General features: G+C 44.2%; 1 long non-coding RNA gene across 1 annotated transcript; it reads left to right on the forward strand.

Annotated features, from left to right (window-relative positions):
- Positions 1-766: 766 nt before the first annotated feature.
- LOC143844834 (uncharacterized) lies at positions 767-17,162 on the forward strand. Its single transcript, XR_013234157.1, has 4 exons — positions 767-876; positions 10,282-10,435; positions 12,354-12,641; positions 17,079-17,162. It is a non-coding gene; the product is annotated as an uncharacterized LOC143844834 (long non-coding RNA).
- Positions 17,163-17,811: the final 649 nt, after the last annotated feature.

Raw genomic sequence — 17,811 nt, forward strand, 5'->3', positions numbered from 1 at the left:
TATTGGTTAAGCAAGTTTCCTTCAAAGCATCTCCAAATTATGATCATGGTGTGGAAGTTGGGCATCCTCAAACAATGTTCAAGTTAATGTTACATTAGTAACATTTACTAACAAGAGATTGTCAGATCCCTGGCTCATAAGATAATCTTGAGCCAGTTGTTGTTGTTCTGTGATTATTTGTAGTCATTTGCTACAAATCCTTAGCCTGCTTAAAAAGATGGATCTGCAAATAAGAGTCACTAGAATACATAAAGCACCTATTAGTAAAATTACTAACATATAATATATCAGCAGAAAATCATAGCAGCAAAATGATGACATCAAGAGCAAGTGCAATATAGTAGTTAAAATAATAATAAAATAGACCTAGCAGTCATAAACAATTTCAAAATAATGTAAAGCAGTTTCATAAATAAAAGTAGCTTCAAGGGGCTATATAGACTCCATATAATTAAGAATAGGCCTGCTCAAATGTGAACATCTTCACCTGCATCTAAATGATATCAGTTGAATCTGATGGGGGGGGGAGGGAGTATTCTGCAGCCAAGAATCTGCTGCTACAAACATGTTATCTTTGGTCAGCACCCACTTTATTTCAGAAGGTAGGAGCACACAAACCAGGGCCTTAATATGTTCCAGATCCCTCTATCACTCAAGCCACTTTATTTGACATTATTTCTGTGTAGCTACAACCAACAACCTTGCATCAGTTGTGCGGGGGGGGGGGGGGGGTTCTGTTGCTCCAATTCCAACTGTAACTACAGCATCAGCATCAGTCTATGCCTTCCCCATCTGCTTTCACATTCTGAAATGGTCCAGAGAAGAGACTTGCCATTTCATTCACAGATCTCTGTTGGCCAGCTAGCAGAAAATAAGGTAAAATGCCTCCCAACAATTTTACTCCCTGCTTTGTACTAAGTGTCAAAAGCCTTGGTGAGACAAAAGCTGTGGGGGGAGGGGAGTGAAATTATGGAGCCATTTAAACCCTTGCTTCCTGCTTCTTGTCACTTTTGTTGGGGACCAGAAAGCAGGGATTTAAATTTTTAATGGCTCACAAATCTATACAAATCAGTTTGGTTTGTAAACCTACCTCCTAGTTCATTTATATAAACCTCTTGGGTTTATAATTCAATTTGTGGTATGGTCACAAACCATGATCCAGATCAAACAACAAAAATTAGGTTCAAGCCCATTCCTATTCATCACCGCATACAAAATTCAACTTTCCCCATGCAGTGGCTATGACCAAGAAGGCTAATATGTGTTTACAGCCAAGTCTTCCATATTGCTGTGGTCAAGTATGCCAAGTCAATAACAAACTGTGGATAAAGAACTGCTGGTTTTGCAAGAGGTGACCTGACAATTATATAATTAGGCTGTCCCTAACTTGAATAAGCCCTCATTGACATAAGCTAGATTAAATAAGGCATCGTAAGAAAAGAAAACTGTAAGAGGCATTGCTCATTCACACAAAAATAAAGATGGTCTAAGAATAGTTCCATAATTTTCTCAAGTAATGTTTGTGGTATTCATAATATTTCTTTGCAACTGACACAACAACAGAGCATTTATTTCTTTGTGAGGACCTTTTCCCCACTTGGATGATAATGTCACTGTATAAATTCTTGATTGCATTTTCTTGCTTTTTGACATTGTGCTCTGTATTTGCCATTTGTATACATACATATGAAACAGCTTTCTGCTATATTCTGTCGGCTGACTCACCTTGAATGACACTGTAATTTATTGGATTGTAGTATACAATTTAGAAGGACATGGACCTTTAATATGCACTTGAGACCCAGGAGTTATTACAGGGCTTAAAATTAAAATAAATAAATTTAAAATAAAAGATTGAATATATAAGAACAGCAAGTGAAAAATGAGTTTATGGAAGGCAAAGGGGAGCTTAGAAAAGATTACTTGAGAGACAGCTAAAGTAGATTTCCTCATTAACTAGCAGGCTGGAATGTTCCAGGCCATGCAGTATACTCGAATACAAAATACAGGAAAACTATATTTCTTTCTATCATATAAAATTGCCAAAGCTTTATTGTGAACATGAGCATCAGCACACCAAGAGGGTGGATCCCAGCCATTAATGACACATGACCCCATTTGAAGCTCCACACTCCTGCAGGCCAAAATTTGGGGAACCGAATGATACCGGTGGTCACACACACCTTAACCACTAGGCCTGCCCACAGGGCCAGAGCCAAGGTGTCAGGCCAGGCCAGCCTGCCTATCTGTTCCCTTGGGAGGATGGTCTTGGTGGAGGCAACACAGATGTTAGCCTCTTTTAGGGCTCCCACCATCACCTGCACAGTGATGGTGGGAGCTGCTGGATGGTGGGAGCTCCAAAGAGGAGCTGCTGCTCATTGTGCACCCAGCCTCCTATGGAAGCTCCCAATACCATCAGAGCCTGGCATGCAGGTGTGAGCTCCTCAAAAATAGGATCTTACTACCACCGCCAGCTGTGATGAGGAGAATACCCATTAGCAAATGCAACAAATCATACATCAACAGAATGACTAAAGGAAGGGAGGGTTGGAAGTAGCTGAAGGGTCTGGGAGCCGCAAGACAAAGAGAAGTCTCCACAGCAGCTCCCAGGTTAAAAGGCTCATGGGCCCACCCATCCTTCCCTCATGCCCAGCCCATGGCCAGGTGAGCCAGGCACAAAGCACACACATGGTGAGCGGGCAGGGAGAGGAGTGGGAAGAGAGAGCTCAGTGGCACCTTCTGTTTGCGGCTAGATCCAGCCACATCATTAATGGTGGTCTGCTGGCGAGCCATCAGCTGCACTTTATTTCATTATTAATTACAATAAATATAAAAATTGAGTATTTTGTAATTATCATAATTAATAAAGTTAAATAAATATAGTGTTTCTTTTTTGTTGTTGTAAATTTTTTCATTACTGCAATCACTGTTTCTGATGGTTTCATTTTTGCAAGGCACTGAATATAGATAATATTTTCCAAAAGACAGCACAATGTTTTTTAGGGAAAACATGGAGACAGGCTTTGGACATTCTTGACTGATGGCAAGTGGTAACCACTAGGATTACATATATGTATAAGGTATACCAACCTTGGAATATATACGGTGGAACTCAGCATTCATCTTTCTTCCCAATATGTATTATGCTGTGTCAAATTTTGTAGTCTACACTGCCCTGCTTGCCTGTTACTCTCTATCCAGGCAAATTCCCATCCAAGTAAATCTACTTCAAGCTCTTCCTGCTGCTGCCTGACTGTCCAGTTGCCATACAATCCTTGCCCCACCAAATGCCCTTATTTTGTCAATCTGCCTCTTACTTGTTATTATTATTATTATTATTATTATTGTTTCGATTTATTTCCCGCCACTCCCAAATGGCTCGCGGCGGGTTACAATGTCTTAAAAAACCCATTAAAACTCCCATTAAAAGACTTTAAAATGTCACAACATGGCAGCACAATAATAAGATCCCCTTCCTACCCCCATTCCTAAAAAAAGGGGGGGTGGAGGAGAAGGAGGTCAACGATGTTCAAGAAGCCCGGGGGAGAGCAGTCGATGTACCCCGGCAGCCCCAGCCTCAACCATAGACCTGGCGGAAGAGCTCCGTCTTGCAGGCCCTGCGGAACGTTAAAGGGTCCCGCAGAGCCCGCAGCTCACCCGGGAGCTCATTCCACCAGGTGGGGGCCAGGACCGAAAAGGCCCTGGCCCTGGTCGAGGCTAGGCGTGCTTCCCTAGGGCCGGGAACGACCAGAAGATTCTCACTCGCAGAGCGCAGAGCCCTGCGGGGGGCATAGGGCACTAGACGGTCCCTCAGGTATGTGGGTCCCAGCCCGCGTAAAGCCTTAAAGGTTAGAACCAGAACCTTGAACCGGATCCGGACAGCAATTGGTAACCAGTGCAGCTGCCTCAGCACAGGCTGGATGTGGGCCCTCCAAGGTGTGCCGGTGAAGACCCTAGTGGCTGCATTTTGTACCAGCTGGAGTTTCCGGATCAGAGACAGGGATAGGCCCGCGTAGAGCGAGTTACAGAAATCTAATCTGGAGGTGACCGTTGCATGGATCACAGTGGCCAGGTGTTCGGGGGACAGGTAGGGCGCTAGTAGCCGAGCTTGGCGAAGATGGAAAAATGCCTGGCCGTCTACTTTCTTGACCTGCGCCTCCATAGTCAGGGAGGCATCAATGGTCACACCCAAGTTTGTGGCCTGGGACGCGATGGTAAGATGCGCCCCTGCCAGGGTGGGTAAATGCGCTTCCTGTTCCCGCCCCCTACTTCCCAGCCACAGGACCTCCGTCTTGGAGGGGTTGAGTTTCAGGCGACTCTGCTCAAACCATTCTGTCACTGCTTCCAAACATCTGGCGAATGGTTCCGGGGGGGAGTCTGGGTGGCCGTCCATGAGGAGATAGAGCTGGGTGTCATCAGCGTACTGGTGGCAACCCAGCCCAAAACTCCGCACCAGCTGGGCCAGAGGGCACATGAAGACGTTAAACAGTGTGGGGGAGAGGACCGCGCCCTGTGGGGACCCACAAGGGAGTCCATAAGGGCGCGAGAGCTCATCCCCCACTGCAACCCTCTGGGTCTGGTTCTGGAGGAAGGAGCGTATCCAGCGCAAGGCTGTACCCCGTATCCCCGTACCGGCGAGGCGGTGGCCCAATATCTCATGGTCCACGGTGTCGAAAGCAGCCAACAGATCCAGAAGGACCAGCACGGCTGACCCGCCTCTATCCAGCTGGCGACGGAGATCATCCAGCAAAGCGACCAACACCGTCTCCACCCCGTGGCCAGGGCGGAAGCCAGACTGATATGGATCGAGTTTCATCCAAGAAAGCTAGGAGCTGGTCTGCCGCAGCCCTTTCCACCACCTTGCCCAGGAACGCTAGGTGTGACACCGGGCGGTAGTTGGCCGGGTCCTGCGGGTCCAGCGTTGATTTTTTCAGGAGAGGGCGAACCACTGCCTCCTTCAGCCACTCGGGGAATTCCGCGGAACTCAGGGAAAGGTTGATAATATCCCTGAGTTGGCCTCCTATCCCCTCTCCGCTCCCCTTGAGAAGCCAAGAGGGACAGGGATCAAGGGGGCAGGTGGTCGCCCTGACCGACCCCAGCAACTTGTCCACTTCGGAAGAAGAGAGCCGTCTGAAGCCATCAAACCTCGCTGCCAAAGACGGCCAACAGGTCTCCAGTTCTTTTACTGTATTAATTGTGACAGGAAGGTCATGGCGAAGCGACAAGACTTTATCCGCAAAAAAGCTCGCTAATGCCTCACAGCCAAGTGCCAATTGACTAATATTTTGGTGCCCCTGAAGGGCGGTAAGGGATCTAACTACCCTAAATAATTGGGCCGGGCGAGAGCTTGCGGACGCGATTTCCATGGCAGAAGGCCGAATTTCATCTCAAATTCTTTTTTTTGCTCTTTTCTTGCTGCTGTGGCCTAGGCCCTCTCCTGAGGTGATAGGAAGGTGTTAGTGACCATCATTGAGAGAGGAATGATAATTGGGAGCTAGGTTCAGCTGAATTAGGTGGAGACGAGCTAGGGGCCAGAGAGAACCCCTGAGATAGGCGGGATCTCACCCCTACAGTGCTGCCCACCTCTCCAGCTGTTAGATTAGGGTGGGGGAGGGGGGGAGGGTGGTGAGAGAGTTAGTGGGGTCGGGAGGGTTAGGGAGGGTTAGTGCAGCTGGGGAGGAGGCGGGACTTAGCATAGGAATTAGGATTGACGTCCTCTCTCGAGGGGGGCACATGGAGAGGGAGGGTCACCTGGGAGAGATGGCAGATGCTGGGGCCAGGATCCAAACGATCATGGGCTATGGCTGGGGGAGGAGGTTGGACAAGAGAAGGGATGGGAGCACTGGTGTCCCGCATAGGACCTGGCGGTGGAGACACGGCCGGCGCCCTGGGTGTGCTCGATCCCCTTCTAACCTCCGTCCCATCCCCAGGGCTGTGAGGGTGGAGGCTAGGGAGGGTCCGATCTTGGTCCTGTGCAATGCAAGGTCGATTAAGAACAAGACCTCCACTCTGCAGCACTTCTTTGCAGAGTCGGGGGCGGACCTTGCTTGCGTGACCGAGACCTGGGTGAGGGAGGGGGAGTCGGTGGCCTTGAATGAAGTGGCCCCCCCAGGATTCTCGGTCCTACACCAATCTCGGACCCATAAGAGGGGAGGGAGGGTGGCAATTCTGGCCCGGGAGACTCTCGCCTGCAGGGCTCTCCTGGTGCCGGAAATCAGTGGAGTGGAGTGTGTCGGTATTGGGTGGGGCTCGGTCGAGAGCGCGGCCATCTGGCTGGTATACCGTCCGCCCAACGCTCCACCAGATGCCCTGCCCCGCCTGCTGGAGGCGGCGGCCGCCTGGGCGTTGCAGTTCCCTAGGCTCTTAATCCTGGGTGACTTCAATGTCCACGCGGACTCGCCCACTTCAGGACTTGGTGGGGACCTGGTGTCATCCATGGCGACACTAGGGCTCTCACAATTTGTTGCCGGTCCCACTCATCACGCCGGCCACACGCTTGACTTGATTTTCGGTGCCGGGATAGAGGTGGTTTTGGAGCCAGCTTTGGCCGTGCCATGGTCAGACCACTATGCCCTGCGGGCCTGGCTTGGGATGCCACCCCCTCCCCAGTTGGCTACTGTTCTTCAAGCTAAGTGGCTGTCTGTGTTATTGTTTGACCTTTTTCGTATCAATTATCCTGTGCACTTCAAAACCTGGGTAAATTTCAATAGCTAGAAAGGGGGGAAATCATTATATGTTTGAGATTTGACTCTGTGAGTATCCTAGGAGAGTATTGCAATGTTGATGGAGAAAACAATGATGTTACAAACCCATAAAAAGAAGTGGGTCTTCCATTGGAACTAATAGATGATAATAACAAAATAGAAGGATGAAAATGAAACAACTATAATGGGGGAAAATAATGAAACCAAAGCACATGAAACAGTCCAATAATGAAACAGTTCTTTTTGAAACTAAAAATAAAAATGAAATAAATGAAACAAACTCTCATATACAAGTCTAATAGAAATAAGGGAGGGGAAAAGAGTATAAGTTTTGGTGTCTGCTACAGACTGCCTGACCAGAATGAGGATGCTGTCCTCCTTGAGCTGCTTGATAGAAAATCCAGGCAACAGGACTCTGTAATTATGGATTACTTCAATTTCTCTCATGTGCACTGGGAAACAAACTCTGGTAAGTGTCCAGAGTCATGCAACTTTCTGACCTGCCTGGCTGACAATTTCATTTATCAAATGATGGAAGAACCTACAAGAGACTTGACAATACTTGACTCAATACTAGCGAATGGACAAGAGTTGGTAATGGGGTGAAGGAAGTGGGGATGCTGGAGAAAGTGCCCATGTCCTCCTAAAATTCCTTTTGAGATTTGAGGCTGCAAAATTTACAGCCAGATGTGTATGGTAGACTTTTGTGGGCCAGACTGTAATAAAATCAGGGACAGGATAAGAGTCATCCCATCGACAAGAATGCTGGAAGATAGGAGCAAGTGAATGGTGGGCTCTCCTTAAGAGCTATTGCATTCTCAACCCATGAGTATTCCATCAAGATGGAAACATGGTAGGGGATCCAAGAAGCCTTCAGGACGATCTTAGGAAGAAATACCAAATGTTCCAAAAATGGAGGGAATGACAGACTTAATTTGGGTCAGGAGAAGAGAGTCTGCTGGAGATTTCCTATGAATTTGGAACCTGTAGCACTCCAGGGTCTGTTCTGCTACATCACAAAACTTCACACATTGGTTTAGTTCTTATAAAGCCATTTTAGTTTCTGGTGGTTTGTGGCCCATCACAAACCATCATGTACCCTTTTTTTCTGGTTCTGGATAATGAATATGTTGTTGTTTAAATTGTTGGGGTTTTATGGGGATTTTATTGGACTTTGTGAACCACCATGAGACAAACCCTTGTGAGTGGTGGTATATAAATGGCAATATAGATAAATAGATAAATAGATAAATAGATGTTTCTGCCCAGACTAAAGCCAATAGGAAAGAGGGAAAAGGATCTCCATTGAGGTCATAGACATTTTCTTGAAGAAGCTAAGAACTGCATATGTTATCTTCTAAGTTTCTGTATAATCAGGTATAGGATAGTAAATATTCCCAACTCATTACATACAGCTCTACTCAACACTAGTGTTTACTTTAGGGTTGTTGTTTTTTAAATTTTTCTCTATATGTTAACCAGCACAGTTAACCAAATTATTAAGCAGATATCAGTTCCAAGCTAGAACACAGGGCCTAAATAAATAAATGTCTACACATGCAATCTTATGTTTATTTGTATCTTTAGGATTGTGTTATATATAGGTTTAGTTTTATCCATGCATACTTATGAGTAAGCCAATTGAGCTCTGCATGTTTTATCAATCTGAGATATAATTCTAATTAATTATCATTAAAACATTGGTAGAAAAAGTCTCACTAGTTTAATTATGTTCCACATGTGCATTTTATTCCCTCACTAATAATTACTTCCTTCCCTATCCTTTTAGATCATCCCCTTGAATTGGCATGAAATACATGCCAAGTTATGTAACAGGTGCCATTCTAGCTATACATCTTTGGATGTCTATTGCTAAGGAACCTGCAAACCTTGAGAAATGTAGCAGCATCCTTTGAAGCTAACAATATAATCACTCTCACAATTACCCTCTCCATCATTGTATCATATTGATACAGGTTATAGCAGATTTATGTTTTATTGGGTCTTAATGGAGGTACTGAAAAGCATAATTGCGTACATGATTTTCATTATATTATGTAAAAAGAATGATACTCCACATATAAATTGCAAATATGACACAATACCTTCCTATGATGACAATAAGATGGTCCTCTTCTGTTTGCTCAGCAATAGATATTCACAAAGAAACAATGACTGTCAGCAAAATGTAATGAATATGTATTCTTGGTTTTAGAACTGAAGCCTGCATAGATTTGTTATGGAAATGGGGAGGCTATATTCTAAAAATAGGATCTTATGTTATTAGACATTGAATCTGCACATATTCTTTATTGTGAAGAGAAAGAAAAGGATCCATGAAACACTCCCATTTATATTTCATATTTGTACAAACTTTCTTTTCTCAGTTGGATTCAATGAGAAATTAATACTTATACATAGCTCTGGCCAGTATATCTATGGCTTGATATGAAGGGTTATTTTTGAAATGGTAAATCCAGAATTTTACTACTGTCAAAAATGAAATCATTCTTTAAATGAATGACAAATCAGTCTGTCTACCTGCCTGCTCGCCCACCCAGCCATCCACCCACCCATCTATCTATCCATCTATCATCTATCACCTAACTATCTACATTTACAGGGAGCTGTATAGTAGGTGCTGAAAGCATGATATTTCAGGTTCAATTCCTGGCATTTCTGGTACATAACTAGGAAAGTTGGAACTACTGGAACAATAGTCTGATGTCTTCATTTTTATTATTTCTTTATTTAACATTATTTATAGTATTTATAGTCTGCCTTTTTCATTTGGAATCAAAATGAATTACACAGAATGAGTCAATACAATTGATGGATGGGACATTCAATAGACAATTAGAGAACCAACCAGAAGCTTAAAAGAAGAGCATACTTATTAGCATGACACATTAATGCAAAATTCAACAATAGGATCTTAGTTTCGGCACGATATACACAGTAGTATAGGCCACGGTCTCTAAAACATTTTCCCAATGGTTTTGAAATGGCTTACTATCACCTTCCCTTTTCCTGTCCCATAAACAGACCCCTGTGATGTAGGTAATGCTGTAAAAGCCCTGACATTATTGCTCGGTCAGAACAGTTTTACAGTCCTGTGGTGAGTCCATGGTCACCAGCTGGCTCCCTGTGGAGTGGGGAATCAAACCAGGGCCTCTTCTGCATGATGGATAAGTGGATGAAAACTGCTCAGAAGAGTTAATTTACTCTGCAAAACTGATTTTGTTCTGCATGGTGAACTGCCTCTTCAGTGCTTTAAGCGTCTTTTAAGCGTTGTTTCTGAAAGATGCTTTTCACCAATTCATTTCTCTCCTGTCTGCCTGACATGGTCTATTAGCCATGCAGAGAAGATCTTTAGTTATGCAGATTACTGACTGCATTAGAGAACAAAGCAGAGTTGGCAAAACTACAGGGGGCAGGGCTATGAATTGTTTCATGCAGAGAGCATTACAACATAATTTTTCAACAGACTATATTCAATGCAGAACAACGATTGTAATATAATAAAGCGGTCTAAACTGGTTGTTTTTTTTTAACTGTTTTATTTGGCTCCATGCAGAGTACCTCCTGGATTGCCAGATTAAAAGTCAGTGCTCCTGATCACAACACCATGCTGGATCAACTGCGGCTGAGCCTACATAGGCTAGAAAACCATTATAGCAGGATGACCTGGGCCATCCAGTCCCTGGCACTCTGTTGTGTGTTGGGGAAAGGTAAGAGCCCCCCCCCCACCGGAAGAGTCCCCCACCACCTTAGCCAATGGGAGCCCTTCTGAAGCCCTGTACTACATAGTGACACCTGCCCATTTCTTGTCGTGTTCCTGCTGGCCTCCCAGCCATTTCAGCCATGTGCTGGGCCGCCACCCCCCCCCAGCAAAACAAGAGGTGTTCAGGGTGGTTTGCCATTGCCTGCCCCTGAGCAGTGGCCCTATCCTTCCTTGGTGGCCTAACGTCCCAGTACTCACCAGAGTTGACTGCTGCACCTCCCACTAGAGATAACTTTAACATGGGAAATCCAGGCTTCCTCGGGAGGTGGTGGGTTCTCCATCTTTGGAAATTTTTAAACAGAGGCTAGATAGCCATCTGACAGAGAGGCTGATTCTGTGAAGGCAAAGGGGTGGCAGGTTACAGTAGATGAGCGATTGGGATGTGAGTGTCCTGCATAGTGCAGGGGGTTGGACTAGATGACCCATGAGGTCCCTTCCAACTCTATTATTCTATGATTCTGTGATTCTAGGTCACCACAGGCAGCCAAGGTAGGGGAGAAGGGGTTGGTAATTTTGTCATTTTCCCTTTGATAACCTCATTTTTCCTTTAGACAAGCAGATTGATGTTGGGAAAGGGTTAAAATTTGCCCCTTTTTTCTAACTTGCAGTATATGTTGATAAATCAGAATTATTGGGAGTTAACACATAGGAAACATACTCTGTCTTCTAAAACTCAAACAATGCATTTATATGCATTTTTCACAAAATAAAATTATTATGCATATTAACTTTAATTATGTAGAAATTAAAGGCATTAAAATGTTTTTAAAAAGTCAACAAGGAGCTGATGAAACAGCTTAATTTGTAACTTTAGAAAATGAATTTAGGAAAAACTTGGACTCCTCAAATGTAGGTAAACTCTACAGTTTAACAAAAATTGAGTCCAATATCACCTTTAAGACCAACAAAGATGTATTCAAGGCATGAGCTTTCGCGTGCAGGCACAGATATATGGAAAACATAATTCAGTGGCAAATTAGTAAACTATGTCATAGTATCCAAATTATGCCATATGATAATTCTTTGCTAAAACAATTTATTTTCATAACTGGGAAAGTTTCTGCCATTAATTACCAACATGGACAATTTTATTTCTCCAATGTGATATTGGACTCAATTTTTGTTGTGCTACTTCAGACCAACACGGCTACCCACTTGAACCTACAAATTTAGGCATCCCCATCAATCACATCACATTCTGTGTGGATATCATATACTGTGGAATAGTATGAATCAGCCCTACATATGTGCAGATCCAGGAACCTAGCACAAATTAATATCCTTAAAAAAAAAACACCCTGCATATTTTTTATCCTATATAAATAGGATATTAATTCTTTGCCAGATTCCAAGACCTATACACGTGTAGGGATGATCAAAGTGAAAGTTGGTCACCCACATAGTTATTGCATTGCTATATGCAGATTTTCCTTTCCTTTATTTTCCCCCCTCTTACGTCCTAAGTTCTTGCTATGGTGTTACAGATTACAAACCCACTCAAGTAGTTAATCATAGGGCTTTGGATATTATAAGCAAATCCCATTTTGAAAGCAGAAGTAGAAAAGAATACGCAAAATCAATTCACTTACTCTGGTTTCACAAAACCACAACAACCCTGGAAAGCATGCTTTTCTAGGATTCTGTTCAGATACTTGATTAAATTCACCGTTTACAACCCTGCACTGATAGTATTATATCAGCAAGGCCAGTTCCACTATCAGCTTCATCAGCACAACACAGCCAGCAGGGACATCTTAAAAGAGCTCTTCGGTTTCACCCTTAAGTAGTTTCAGTATCTGTAGTTTAAAAATATAATAAAGAATGTATAAAAATCAAAAACCATATTTCATGCTGATGTGTTCCAGTACATTGCTGTTAAATTCTAACAACTGAAAGGAGTGGGAAGAAAATAGTTTCAAGAAGGTTCAGAGGATAATGAAAAAGCTATCAAACTGGCTTTGATAAACTGGCCAAGCCTGCAATCAAATCCCAAGAAGTTCTCAGTAACAGTGATCATCTTTTAAAAAATAAAGTATGTAAGATTTCAGTTGATCATTACACAGTGTTTTCCAGCCTTTAAAGTATTAATTGAGAGATTCTGCAGCCACAGTCAAGACAAGGACAGCTAAGAGGCCATCTATACATTATGTCAGGTAATTGTTTTGTAATTTTCTTTAAGTAAATGCAATGAGGGTGGCAGATATTAATTTATCTAGGAATGCATAACAAGTCTCATTATTTATTATTTATTAAATGTATGACCCACTTTCCTCCTGGGACTAAAGGTGGGTTACATAAGAATAAAAAATCCCCTAAAACAGTATCATTCCCACAAAAACTAAGATAGCAAGATTCCTCCTAACTCACACAATCAGCTAACAAGGGGGTGCACTAGATGTTATAGCAGAGCTTGAAGGGAGCCCATTGATCTTATTAACCTGGCCTCAACCATAGACCTGACAGAAGAGATCCATTTTACAGGCTCTCCTGGGAACTCATTCCACCAAGTTGGGGCCAAGACCCAGAAGGCCCTGGCCTGGGTTGAGGCCAGGCATATCTCTCTGGAGCCAGGGACCACTGACAGATTAGTACCTGCAGAGCAAAGTGGTCTGCGGGGGGCCTAAGGACATAAGCAGTCCCTGAGATATGCTGGACCCAAGCCACAGTCAAATCCAGGACCTTGAACTTGATCCAGGCCAGAACTGGTAACCAGTGGAGCTGCCTCAGTACTGGCTGGGCATGGATCTTCCAAGGTGAACCAGCGAGGACCCTAGCAGGTGAATTCTGCAGCGGCTGGAGTTTCTGGGTCAAGGACAAGGTTAGGCTAGCATAGAGCAAGTTACAGAAGTCCAGTCTAGAGGTGACCATTGCATGGTTCATTGCAGCCAGGCAGTCTGGGCAGATAGCCTTGCTTGGCAAAGATAATAAAATGCCATGCATTCTACCCCTGTGACCTGTGGCTCCATTGTAAGGGAGGCATTCATGACCACTCCCTAATTCCTTGTAGGGGGTGAGATGATAAGTTGTGCCTCCACAAAGGTAAGAAAACATGCTTCCTGTTCTGCCCCTTTCCTAATCCACCTCCATTTTGGAGTGATAGCATTCAGGTGACTCTACTCTAACCATTCCGCAATGTAATTATGAACCAGCTGTCTTAGAGGATGCATGAAGATATTAAATAATGTAGGGGATAGTACCATTCCCTGTGGTACCCCACAAGGGATTCCTTAAGGGCATGATAACATCTCCTCCACTGCCACTCTTTGTGTCCGTTCATGGATAAAGGAACACCGCCATCGAAGTTCTGTTCCTCAAATCCCAGCCCCGGTGCAGTGGTGGGCCAGTAACTCATGGTCAACCACATCAAATATGGCCATGCATGGATGGTCATCACCTGGTCATGCAGTGAAAATTCATCACAAAAAAGGTTCATCACCTGGGTCATGAACATTCGTTTGGGATGAATTTTCACTGATTTACAGTTTGCAAACACCACAAACTGCCAAAAATTCATCACGGAAAAACAGAACCTTTCCAAGGCAATTGGTACAATAAATTTTATATATCAACTAGATTTAAAGCCCATTTCACATGCAAATGAAATGGGCGCTAGATGGCCTGGGAGAAGGCTCTCTGGAGCCTTCTCCCCACCCGTGGCTCTCTGGAGCCTTCTCCCTACCCGTGGCTCTGTGGCAGAAGGCTGCCCGAGCCACCCCCCACTTGAGGCTCTCTCGAGGCTTCCCACGTGGATCAGAGGTACTGATAAACTTCGGGCTCAGTGACCCGGTGGGGTTTTTGCATGCCACGCCTGCTTGGCAATGAGAATCCATACGGGTGCCCATTGACATTCCAACTGGGGGGCCAAGAGAACCAGACCCACTATGCCATCCACCCAAGGAGATGCTTGGCTGGCCCTATCTAAGGCTGCACCCGCACTTTGTGGGTCGCCACCCTTGAGCCCTGAGTTTCCCTGCGAGGCCCCAGCCAGGCGAAAGGCCGACCTCCTGTGCGGCGAGCGATGCGGCTTACCTGCCCTTCCAGCTGCAGTAGTCGGCGGCACATAACTGGAGCAGGAGCAGTCAGAGGCGCAGGAGAGTGAGCGCAGAGCGCCTGCTCTGGAGCACCCGCCACGGCAGGGAGGACATTGGCTGGTCTCCGAGCCAGTGCCAAGAGGGGACAGGCAGGCAGGCAGGCTCCCTCCTGCGATGCCGCCTGGGCGCTTTGCAGAAAAGGGGGGGAAAGAGCCAGCTGCAGGGACTGAAGGCCTGACCCTCCAACGCAGTGCCCCCCCCCGGCCGCAACTCTCTTGAGCCTTCATGAGCCTTCAACTCTCCCGAGGCTCTCTCTGGCCTCCTGGCTGGTGAAAGCGCCGCAGCCCACCACTCACCCGTGGCTGTCTGGAGCAGCTGGGCAGATTCCCTGGGTGGGTGAAGCAGCCAATGGGGAGCCGCGCTTTGCGCGGCTCCCCATTGGCTGCTTGGGGCGGGATGGACACTCGGAGGGGCCAATCAGGAGCCGCTTTGCGGCTCCTGTTTGGCCCCTCCGAGTTTTTATCCCGGACAGGGCCCGCCCTAACTCCTCCCACACAGCCCTTACTGCTTTATTCAGTCCGTGGTGCTCTGCGCCACGGGGCTGTTTAAAGATAATTTTTTAAGGACCAATCAAAACGATTTCTAGATATACTCCGTTTTCACAATTTTTCTTCAGTGGTTGATTCCTTATACTCTTATCAAGCAATGTATATATATATATAGATAGGCCACCGGCTCTGTATAGTATTGTGGGGAATGTGAGTCAAAAAACATTCCCCTGACTGACATTCCCCACAATACTTTACAGAGCCGGTGGCTTATCTATATATATATAAATTGCTTGATAAGAGTATAAGGAATCAACTACTGAAGAAAAATTGTGAAAATGGAGTATATCTAGAAACCGTTTTGGTTGGTCCTTAAAAAAATTATTGATATATAAAATTTATTGTACCAATTGCCTTGGAAAGGTTCTGTTTTTCTCTGTTTGTGTTTTGAACCTTTCTTCCTTTCTCGTATTATAAAAATTCATCATGAACAAAATTTGTGAACTGAAACCCACCCATGAACCTCCATCATGTTTTGAGGTAGTTTATCAAGATTCATGGGAAGCAAAAAGCAGAAGTTTAAACCCCTACTTGGTCCTTCCTGTGGAAGCCACCAAAAGACTGGAAACAACTGAGTCTGCTCCCATAGCTCAGCTGTTTAGATCAGAAACATTTGAGCTGTAGGGGCAGCCTGTTCCCATGGCTCAACTATTTAGAACAGGCTTTTTCATCCAGGGTTTCATGGAGATCCTGGACAGGTGTCCTGAAAGGGTGGGAGTTAATCAATAAAATATATATTTATTGGGTGATATGACCATATATGGCCATGTCAACATACCCATCCCATCCCAAAATGGCCAATGATGGGCCTGGAGGGAATGGGAAGAGGAGGGCCCCAAGTGGGTGTGTATGCTTCCCAATCATATTCTGCATGATTGTACCAATGTTTCAGGGGCTTCTCAACAGTAAAAAACAATTGAGAAAGGCTGATTTAGAACCTGAAACAAGTGAGCCATGGGAACAGGCTGCCTCACATACCAGTTCAGTTCAAATGTGAGTTGACTGGGTTTGTGGGGTTCATGGTTCAGTTCATAGTTCACTCATGAACTGAACCAAGCCACATTTTTGTGGGTCATGTCCATCTTTAATTACAAGCCTGGAAATCTTTACAGTATAATCCTGAACATAGTTACTCCAGTATGAGCCCTTTGAAATGTATTGCCTTGGACTGGAATATGTTTAAGAATGCCTGTTGATATTATTCCACAGTAGCACATCCTCAATGTAAATCGCCTCATTTCTCAAGCTGCTGTTTGTTTCTTGGGTGAAAATATGACATCTGTAAAACAGATTTTTTAAAAAATCACATGAAGAATCTTGAGAGGGTGGTTGCTAATGCCATCTTAAGCAGAGTCATACTGCTCAGGATTACACTGTTAGAGTGGGGAAATGGAACATGGAAAGCGTAAAGCAACACACCTCTAAACCTATTTTCCCAATAAAATGATCACATACTGTTTTTCATTTTTAAAAAGGGATAATGTATCATTTGAGCCATCCTGCTTTGAGTCCTCTGAGAGATTGATATAGTTGGTAACTCCTTGGTCTCTGCCTGATGGTGAACCACTGTCTTGAGTCTGCATGACTCCTGGGGGAGTTCTTCACTCCAGTTTTATTATCTACATAAGCTGATTTCCTGATAAGAGGGCCAAGCACTCCATTTGTGTCCCCATGTACAGGTTTTGCCGAGTACCTTCATTTCCTGTTAACTCCAATTAGTTTCCTCAGAGATGGCTTCACTTGAGAGCTCAAAAGATCTAGCTATCTATTGACAAAATTCTTGAGTTTCAAGCCAAAAAATTCAGTTCTCTTCTCCAACATTACCCTGAATAACTGTATTGATTTTGTACAACTAAGTAACTGCTTTTATTTTTCCCCTAGACATGCTGTTGTTATAGTTTTATTATGGTATATGAATATGTCAAGTATTTTTATTAATTTCTATTGACAGAGACGAGAAAGGTGGCCTTCAAGGAATACTGAGGTCATGGGGAAGGCAATGGTATCTCTGGACATCTTTTGCCTAGTAGCCAGACAATTTTAGGATCTCCTGGCTATATTACACCCATGCCATATGATAAATAAATAAAACAACCTATGAGGCACTCATATTTTCATTGCTGATTTTACATTTAGAATTTCTCAGTTCCCCTTTACTATTTTCTACAAGGGGCAATATCACTGAAAAGAGCAGGTGAAGGGTTTTTTTGGGGGGTGGGAGGTATTTCTGGCCAGCCCCATATTATTACATATGTAAGAATAACTCTGAGCTTGTCAGCAAAAGCAATTTTCTACTGCCTGTCATTGTAAAACATAGAATGATATCAGGTACATAGTTCTGCTAAGAAACTACCTTCCAGGGAATGGGACTGCTTAGAGCCAGACCCTCCAGAAGCTATGTAAGTTCATGGTCAATATCACATTTTCTGGCAGTGAATAATTTAATCATGACTTTTAAAGAACTCTATATGTGAAGGACTTCATTTGTGTATTTTGCAGTGATCCTGCATTCTTGGATTATGGTAGAAAGAAAATTCTTTCTGTTCCCTTCTTTACAACACACATAATATTATAAACATATAATGTCCCCCATTATCAGTAATCAGTAATCTAGACTTAAAAACCTCACTATCTTTAGCCATTCCTAGTTGGGAAGGTATATCATCACCTTGATCATTATGTTG

The sequence above is a fragment of the Paroedura picta genome, chromosome 9 (genome assembly GCF_049243985.1).
Source record: "Paroedura picta isolate Pp20150507F chromosome 9, Ppicta_v3.0, whole genome shotgun sequence".
Taxonomy (NCBI): Eukaryota; Metazoa; Chordata; class Lepidosauria; order Squamata; family Gekkonidae; genus Paroedura; species Paroedura picta.